This window comes from Coptis chinensis, chromosome 8 (assembly GCF_015680905.1).
Source record: "Coptis chinensis isolate HL-2020 chromosome 8, ASM1568090v1, whole genome shotgun sequence".
NCBI lineage: Eukaryota > Viridiplantae > Streptophyta > Magnoliopsida > Ranunculales > Ranunculaceae > Coptis > Coptis chinensis.
In genome coordinates this window covers 45414554-45423773 of record NC_141463.1, presented here as the reverse complement: position 1 = coordinate 45423773, position 9220 = coordinate 45414554, and the positions used below count along the sequence as shown (strand labels likewise).

The 9220-nt window shown below is 35.2% G+C and overlaps 1 long non-coding RNA gene across 2 annotated transcripts; it reads left to right on the top strand.

The window, feature by feature from the left end:
• The first annotated feature begins 2692 nt into the window (after window positions 1-2692).
• Window positions 2693-8373, top strand: LOC147481639 (uncharacterized). 2 transcript variants are annotated; one of them, XR_015207030.1, is made up of 8 exons: window positions 2693-2820; window positions 3706-3810; window positions 3943-5200; window positions 5637-5733; window positions 6118-6279; window positions 6852-6952; window positions 7064-7636; window positions 7757-8373. It is a non-coding gene; the product is annotated as an uncharacterized LOC147481639 (long non-coding RNA). The 2 variants fall into 2 exon arrangements; XR_015207031.1 differs by lacking the exon at window positions 2693-2820 and adding an exon at window positions 3272-3450.
• Window positions 8374-9220: the final 847 nt, after the last annotated feature.

Below are 9220 nucleotides of genomic sequence, written 5' to 3'. Positions count from 1 at the left end.
ATTATATTGGCAATGGAAAAGGTGTCCTACGACATGACATGGTACACATGCATGTTTGACATAAAAAAAAACATACAATAATTTTGGAAGTCGTCACCGATAGAGACTTGTGGATTTAGCTTGCATTTTTTTGGTATGGCGGGTTCAAACAACGATGTCAATGTGTTTCAATATTCTCACCTCCTCGACAATCTTATTCGTGGTGATGCTCCTCGTTGCAATTACACTGTGAATGATCGCTAATACAAAATGGGTTACTATTTGACCGATAAGATTTGTCCTAAATGGGCTACACTTGTGCAAATAATCGCTCACCCAACAACTCAAAGAGAGTTTTTCTTTGCTAAAATGCAAGCAATAAGCGTGTCGAAAAGATGTTAAGCGTGCATTTGGTGTCTTACAAGCTAGGTGAGGGATAATCAAGAGGCCGGCACAAATATGGAGTAGGGATGACATTAATCGGATAATGAAGACGTGTATCATTTTACATAATATGATTATCAAATTATCAAGGATGAACAAGATATTGATATCGAAGATTGGCAAATTGACATTTTTTGGTAGCCCCCCGTCATATTGCATGTTGTAGGAAATCGATATGAAGCAGTTGCAAGAAGAATCAATACACTTCGTCGTATTCATAGCAAAAAAAACTAATGTTTAAGTAAGACTTGACCTCATCATTGACATTTGGGAATATCATGCGGATCAAGGAATGTAGCTTGGGAGTTATTTATTTTAGTGAGTATTATCTATCTTGTTTCTAAGTTATATGTGTCACTTATGTTCTAGTTTAATGACTATCTATGTTGTATTATTTTAGTTTGAGTATTATGTTTATTTGTTCTATAGTTTAATGATTATCTATGTTTGACTTCATGTTGTTTTCAAGACACTTCAAATTTACATTAAAACTTAAAATTGAAATCTCTACTAGTAGTATAACATATAATGATCGTGGTCTCTTAAATTCATCTTGGTCTTTTTCTTACGCATAATACCCTTGGATGAATAATAAAATCAGATGCCTAGATATTTATTAATAAGGACTACTTTGTCTTTTTATGCCTTTATATATTTTCAGTACCGATATTGTCCTTAAATAAAAATATTGCTTAACACCTTTGAATAGGAGCAATCAGTCTTTTCATGTGGGAATTATATTAAAAAACCTATTCCACGCCATTCTCAATTGTACGCCTTATTGGCATTTAATTAGTAATAATTGGTTTATTTAATAAGACGTTAAGAAAAAGAAAAGTCTAATGAGAGAATACGAAGGGGAGATTCTTTTCCAAACTCTCCAATCTCTTCTGTTTCTCATATTATTTTTTTTCTCATTACAATCATTACAATGAAACTACTGTAGGAACCGTTATTTCAAAACGAATATTTCTACAAACCGCGAGAACCCACGCGCAGCGGAATCAATGTGGTTCTCACGATTTTGGATAGAGAACATACCTTTTAAGAATCGGCTTAGATGTAATCTCTGAGAATCAAAGCTTTATCAAATCCGAAATCAACCCCTTGATCTTCTGTTGTATTCCTTTAGAATAGATTGGATGTTGTGTGGGCAACGATCTACCAATCCCCTTCTTTCTCACAAAGCTAGATCCAATTTTGGATCTATCTTTCCTTGCCTCTTTTTCTAATACAGTGAATAGTGAATTTCAGCCAAGAGAAATAGTATTCTATTTATAGGCTACAACAGGGACTATGAGGAGAAATTAAGGTTGGGCCTCCTAACTGGCTTAGGCTTCCCGTGTTCGCCCAGAACACACGGCCCAAGTCCGTCAACAAATGACTTATTCTACTAAAGGTCATTGTTGCACTACCGCCATAATCCCAAATTATGTGTCAGCGTTTATGGGCTCCATATTATATGCTCGTTGATCTCCCCGTATTTAAGATATCGAATGTACGTTGATTAAGTCAAGTTATTGACAACTACATTAATCAATTTCTTATGTCCTTGAGTAGTACCACTCAATCTCATTGTCATGTCGGAATAAATCCACCTGCAGGGTTTACATGACAATCTTTTGAGCTCCTCAAGGGGACATCATCAACCCGACTTCTGCTTGGTCCACAGATTCCTTCTATAATCAACAGCACACCCTACATACAATGTCATTACCCAATCCATCGAGTTTGTTGATTCACAAATGAATCTCACTTATTGATGATTTAAAGTAATATACAATGCACGTAAGTGCCTGTTATTATATCCGGATTAAGAGGACAAGCATCCATAATAACAGAGGTGTTTGTTCTCTTATATAGTCAGTATAAGGAGAAACAACCTCACTTGGTCTTGTTCAATACACACAAAGTGTACTAGTGTAATCCTATAGTTAAGATAGACTAATACCAGATTATACTACAACCGTACCAATGGTTTGTCCAAATCCATCTAAGTTGTGAACGATTACTTATACTTTATAAGGTACTGATGATATGATCTTCTGTGTGTCCACACTATATCATCTACAACATAAAGTATTAGACACATGCATATAACTAATAACATATATAATATGCATAATATTTGCCCATATGATTCTCATTCAAAATATAAAGAATTAGAGTTAATACAAAAGTAATGATTTTAGTATATAACCCTATCAACTACTACTCTCATTCTTTTAATTTTGGGTTTCTCCCAGTAAGACAAGACAAAAGGAAAAAAAAAAAAAGTAACCAAAAAGTTGAGTGTAAAACCATTATAGAAGAGCTCGGAGAAGAAAGTGTCATGGAGGAAAACCCCTCTAGCTATTTATCTCCTATCTACCTTTTGATATTATTTCAAATGCAAAGGTATGAACTGGTGAGCTAATCATGTTGAAAACCAAAATGCTTTATTAGTCAAATAGAGTTCATACCTCTTCATTGGCTTTCTATGATTTTCTTGAATGGGTTGTAGTTATTGTTCAATTCTATACATGTTTTGTTGTTGTTCTCGATGTTACAATTGGTTTGTGCATTTCTGTTGGTTTTTAGTTTTTTTTGTTGTTGTTGTTTAAATTATTGGGGGTGTTTTAAATTGGTTTCTCAGATCAGTTTCTGTAATTGGTTTAGTTTTGTTTATATCAGTATAATTACATTTTTTTAATAATGATGGCATCCGCGAAAGAGGCAACGATTAGGGATGGTATGGACAACTCTCAAAGTGTGACATTTTTCGAGCCTGATAAACTTCTCGAGTATTGACCCATGTGCTAAAGCTAATAGAGTGGAACTTAAGATTGCTCAGCCTCAACTGTTGACTGTTGGCTTTCAAGCGTTTAAGTGTTGTTATCAACAGCCTGAGTTCCATCTCCGCGGAGGGTGTTGGATGAAAAGGATTAGAAAGATGGGGAAAGTTATATGATATTCATCGGACTCGATGTTCTGAAAGACCCAAAGAAAGATTTCTTAGTGAAAGACACCATCGTTGACGAGGCAGAGGTTACTGTCCTGGCTTAGTTACCAGTTGAAAATGTCATCAATTCAATTTTTCTTTCTATTGATTACTGTATATTATAATCATAGTATGACGTTAAAGGGGAGATGCCATGAAATGCAAATCATTATAGCAAATCTCTTCGCCTTTTTTCAGAGTCCATGTAGCATAGACTACTTTTCCACTCTATTGATATTTGATTTACTTCTTCATTAGCTAATTTGTACAAATAATATATATGTCATCCTCTTATCTGGCAGGAGTTGGCGATTTGATTTGTTTGGGGGTCCGACAACAAGTCTGAAGATGATGTTCATATCAAAGGAAATATTCAAAAGAGATTGTAAGCATGTCTTCTGGTTTTGGTATGTTAACCCAAAATTATTGTTTATCATTTTGTGTACCTCACAAGATCGTTGGAAAACTATATTGGCATTGAGTCACTTGTGTGCTAAAAGCATGAAGTTTTACTGAAGCTATTTATCAATGTTTTTCAGAGATTGACTCATTATAACAAGATTTTGCTGACAACGCTGTGCACAGTGAACTCTTCAGTGAAAATGAAATAAGTGAGGTATCTATCTTTTTGTTATACTTGAGTGTAGAGAATGGGCGTTAACAACAAGTAATATACGCAATTTGGATTATCATATTATTCTTTTTCCAATAATACATGCGAGTTGGAAACATTATTTCTTAGAGAATTTCTTATCACATAATAGCGTTATTTCTTATTATGTAATACTGCAAACTAGATGTTGTTTCTTATGTTAACCAATTACTTGATTAGTAGATATCGATGGTTAGATGATTTGAGATTTTGGAATGTGGGACTATTGGAACTGCATATGAGGTTGTATCTATGTAACATGGACACACCATATTTCAAAAATAATCCGTGTCGGATACATATCCACGTGTCCGTGTTAGACACATATTGGACACATATTGTATGTTGATATACCTCAATTTTTTATATTTCTCCATGCCCGACTCTTTGTATTCATGTTGGATATGGACACACCTAGCCGTCTCAATGTAACTTAGGGTTGTATACATCATGCATGTGCATTTCAGCTAGCTTAGGCAAAATCCCTAGCTTTAATGAATTGGTTTCTTATATTTTTCCCCCTTAATTATCTCGGTGGGTAATCATGATATTTTGGTTGCACATCATCAATGTCAAATTCACTAACCCACTAAAGAAAATCCATGGTTTTTCTATTACACCAATCATTTCTCTTCCTCTCCCTCGGGCCTTTTATAGAGGAGGGCAAGTTATATTTCACCATGAAACTCAAAGAGATTAATCTTAGTATGTCAAAGTGAACTGCTTTTGATGTGTCGATTGAGGCCTTGGAAGCTATGGAGTCAATACAACGACTGACCACCTTCAGCTCCTTGCACCACGGCTGCAGAGACTTTGTAGTTTGAAGAACAATAATTGAGTCCTTCCAGCTGCAGAAGATGCTGGAATTGAGAAATACTTCAAATTTGTAAATGATGTTTCCTTTCTCGACTGTCTCATGCATCTCTAGATACTCTGACGCACAGCGCATTGCAACCACATTGTAAGTATTTAGCATAACTGTCATGCCATAACAGAACTTGGCACATATTTCAAAAGCAGCTAGTCCTCCAGGAATATTAGGTGTGTGGATTTCATTGTCATTTTCACCATTTATTGATGCAACCAACTTCTGTAAGCGAGCGCTCTTGGACAGAAGGGGAAACTATAGAACCAAAATGATCACAGTAAGTTTTTTCAATCCCATAATATCATGAGGTGGATAATGATGATAACTTTATATTGAGTATATGATTAGGAACTTTATCAGCAAATGTTGCCGGTGGGCCAAGCCCAATTATTTATATTGTCCAAACAAGGTGGTAATACTCAATTCGATTGTTATTTCCGCTTATTCTTTCATCAGTTATTGTACCCTGTTTTGTTTCATTTTAGACTTTAGCTATTGTCTATTGCTTGCTTGTGACTTCGAAATTCTAAACATTAGAAGCATGCTGCTTTTAGCACATTATTCTTTTCTTTTTGCTATTAGCAATTTAAGGGTATAATGTTGTATTTCTGCATTGGTGATCAATTAGGATGGTTGTTTACATTCATTGATATTCAATTTCTTTTATCTATTTGTCAGTATTTAAGGTTTTAAATATATGTTTTTCTGTCTAGGCAATCTGTAGAAGTAGCAATACAGAGATTGAATGGAACTATGATTGGCCAGCAAACTGTACGCCTTTCATGGGGTAGAAGTATGACAGCTAAACAGGTAAATCCATGATATATGCTTGCTATTGAATAGGGAGGTCCTTGAATTAGATTTCTATTTGTGCATATATGGTGTGAGGATGAACTCTATAACATTTTATTCTTAGAAACCATTAAATTTTGTTTACTGTAACTATTTCCATACTTATGAATATTTTGAGGAGGTTGAGGATTTGAACAATTTATTCCCTAGCGGGTTTCAAAGCAACAAGTGCATGATGTTTTATTGTCACATTCCTCACATATTAATCATGACTGGAACACAATTGCCCCGCCTTCCTTCTAAGTTCTTTTCTTGATTTTTAACTTGCCAAATACTGTTCTAAAATGTTGGAGTTCCATTTTTACATGGCCATTGACTGATGTTTTACTGTCCAAATTATAGGATCAGCCTAGCGCCTGGGCTCAGCCATCAGATCCCAATCAGTGGAATGGTGCTTATTATGGTTATGGGCAAGGCTATGATGCATATGGTTATGGGGCTGCTCCAGACCTTTCTTTATATTCATACGGTGCATACGCGGGATATGGGCGGTATCCTCAATAGGCAAGATATTTCAAACACTTAATTTGTCAAATAATCCTTATGTTTAACGCTTCTTTAGAGAATTTTTTTGGGATGTGTTTGATTGGCCTAAAAATTTGATTATTAGTGTTACTTCTTATTTATAGGTTTATGAAACACTCAAGAATTGGTGTGTGTCTATGTATTATGGACACTCCATATTTTAAAAATAATCCATGTGGGATATGTATCCATGTATTTGTGTCAAACATGACACACACGTATTGTATGTGATATACCTAATTTTTGGTACTTCGCCATATCGGACACTTTGTATCGGTGTCGGATGGGTATGCGTACCCGTGTCAATGTAAATTAGGTGTGCGATACTAGATTCAAACAAAGGAGGACTAAATGATGGAAGAAATTATCTATTGATACTTAGACTCTATATATTATTTTTTGCATCTGTACATTTTAATTTTCTTTAAGATGAGCCCTGTTTCATCCTTTTAAATTTAAATTATGCAAGTCATGAAGATATAATATACATAAATATAAATCCATTGGTAACCTAACTGTTCTTAAGACATTTTCTGCTTCTTGCTTTTCAGGCGGAAGGCATGCAAGAGATGGTAGCTATGGCAGGTGCTGTCCCATCTATGGAGCAGAAAGAAGAATTATATGATCCGTTGGCTACACCTGACATTGACAAGTCAGTTTTTTTCCCTTTTGTCAGCTTTCATAACTTTATTCAATCAGGTCTATTATTTACTTCATGGTTTGTGTCTAAATATACACTCATTGTTAACTCCTTATATGCCAGGTTAAATTTTGCATATTTGGGCGTCCATAGAAATGCTATGGTGGGGCGACCTTTGTAGTTGAAAACTTCAGCACTCTATCAACAAGCTTAGCCTACTGATTCTAGTGGTTTTTCTTATTGGCATGTTTGCTAGGAAATCTTGATCTGGTTTCTCTATTAATTGAGAACTTCTTATTTTGATAGAATAAATGCTACTTTATTACTTGGCTGTCCATGGAAATGCCATAGTGGGGCAACCTTTATTATAGAAAACACTCTCATTGTATCACAAGTCACAATAACCCTAACCCGTGTGCAGTTTGTATTCTGGTTAAATCCTTCTGGTGGTCTTTCTTATTTTGAAGGCAACTTTGGTGTCTTTACAAGGAAATCCTGATCTGGTTTGTCTAAAATTATTTTGAACTTCTAATTTTGATAGGTCAAAATGCTGCTTACTTTGAGGTCCCTGGAAGTGCAATGGTGGGGCAACCATTATAGTTGAAAACCTTGACACTCTCACGACAAGCCTAGCCGCGTGCAGCTTGTACTTGGTTAGATCCTTCGGAGGTCTTTCTTATTTTGAAGGCAAAATTGGTGGGTTTATGATAAGAGCCCAAAACTGTAGTTTTAACCCTGTAACAGTTATACTATTAGACCAATTATGTGAGTAATAATTAAGAGTTAACACTGATTATGTGTTTTTATGCATTTTAGGCTTCAAAGTCCATTATGTGCAGAAATGTGCCACTTTAAGCGAGATAAAAGAGCAAAGGTCGGTTACTAAGGAGTTTCGTGATTAAAGGCCAAGATTCAAGAAGACAAAGCCTTTCTAAAGCCGGTCCAAAAGCTGAAAAGTCGAAAAGTCGGCGAAATGCGTAAACAAGTCAGTCACGAGAACTTCCGAAGGCCGTATCTTTGGACTCAGACCTCGGAATGGGGCCTACCTTACGTCAAAACGACCGGATCGGAAAGAGCTTTCCAATGGTCTAAGCCTTGACCTAATCAGAGGAACAGAAGTGGACGAAAAGTCTGTTGAAGACAACTGCAACTGAAGAGGCCTTTCTAGATTGAAAGAATTGGGTTTTGGGCCTGATTCTCTGGCCCAAAACATGGCTCCAAGCCCATGCACGATTTTTGGATCTGAAAACATATAAAAACAAAAGCTTAGCTCTTTGTTAATGGTAGCTAGTTAGACCTAAAACTATAGATAATTCTAGATCTAGTTTCAGTAGAGTAATTAAGTTTAAGTTCCATACTTAATTCTTGTTTTAGATTAAGTCTTGAATCATTGTTCTTGATTGATTAGATAAATAAAATAGTTATTTTGTCAATTTCGATTTTTTTCATTTCAATTTATAGATCTAGTTTTAATTCTTGTTGATTATCATTTTAAGTAGTTTAAGTAGATTGAAACATTGTTAGTTAAATTAGTTAAGTTAGAATTTTAATATGATGTGTAGTTATAATTCAATGGGAAATGATGGGTTGATGACTCAAGGCTAAAACCTCCATTAGAGGGGTTGATGAAGTTTTGATGAAAACTTAGTGGTATAGTGTAGAAGCGTTGTAGAATCTATTCCACTCTAGAAGGTCGTGATTCGCCATGAGAATGGGTGGACGACCTCACATGATAGTTAGTATTTGGTAGAAATGCCATGAACACTAGGGATTAGAACTCGAAATTCTTGCCGTGAGAACGTAAGAATCGAGATACAAGAATCTATGCTAGGTTATTAAGTTGGATTCAAGGTGGATTCAATTCTCCTCTAATCCTTTATCTAGATTCAAAAACAATCATATTTCCATAGCATTCGTAGTTTAAATTCAACATAATCAATTTCATATTGTATCGTAGTATAACACCCTTCGTAAAGCTCTCAGTGGACTTAAGACCGATTAGTTAACTACGAAAGCATTCCATGCTAGAGAACTAGGAGTGGAACGAATTTGTTACTCCACTCTATTTCGATAGAATTGAGAGTAGAATCTTTGATAAAATATAGACACGTTAAAGTTTTAGTTTACTTACGTTTTGAGTTTCATCGTTCATTCTGTAGGTAAACTATCAATTTTATCTTTTATCAAATGGCGCCGCTGCCATCTTAGTTTCACTTTAGCATTGTTTTCATAGTATAATTAGTCATTTTTAAGTCCCATTAAACCCACCCACCCTTGTTT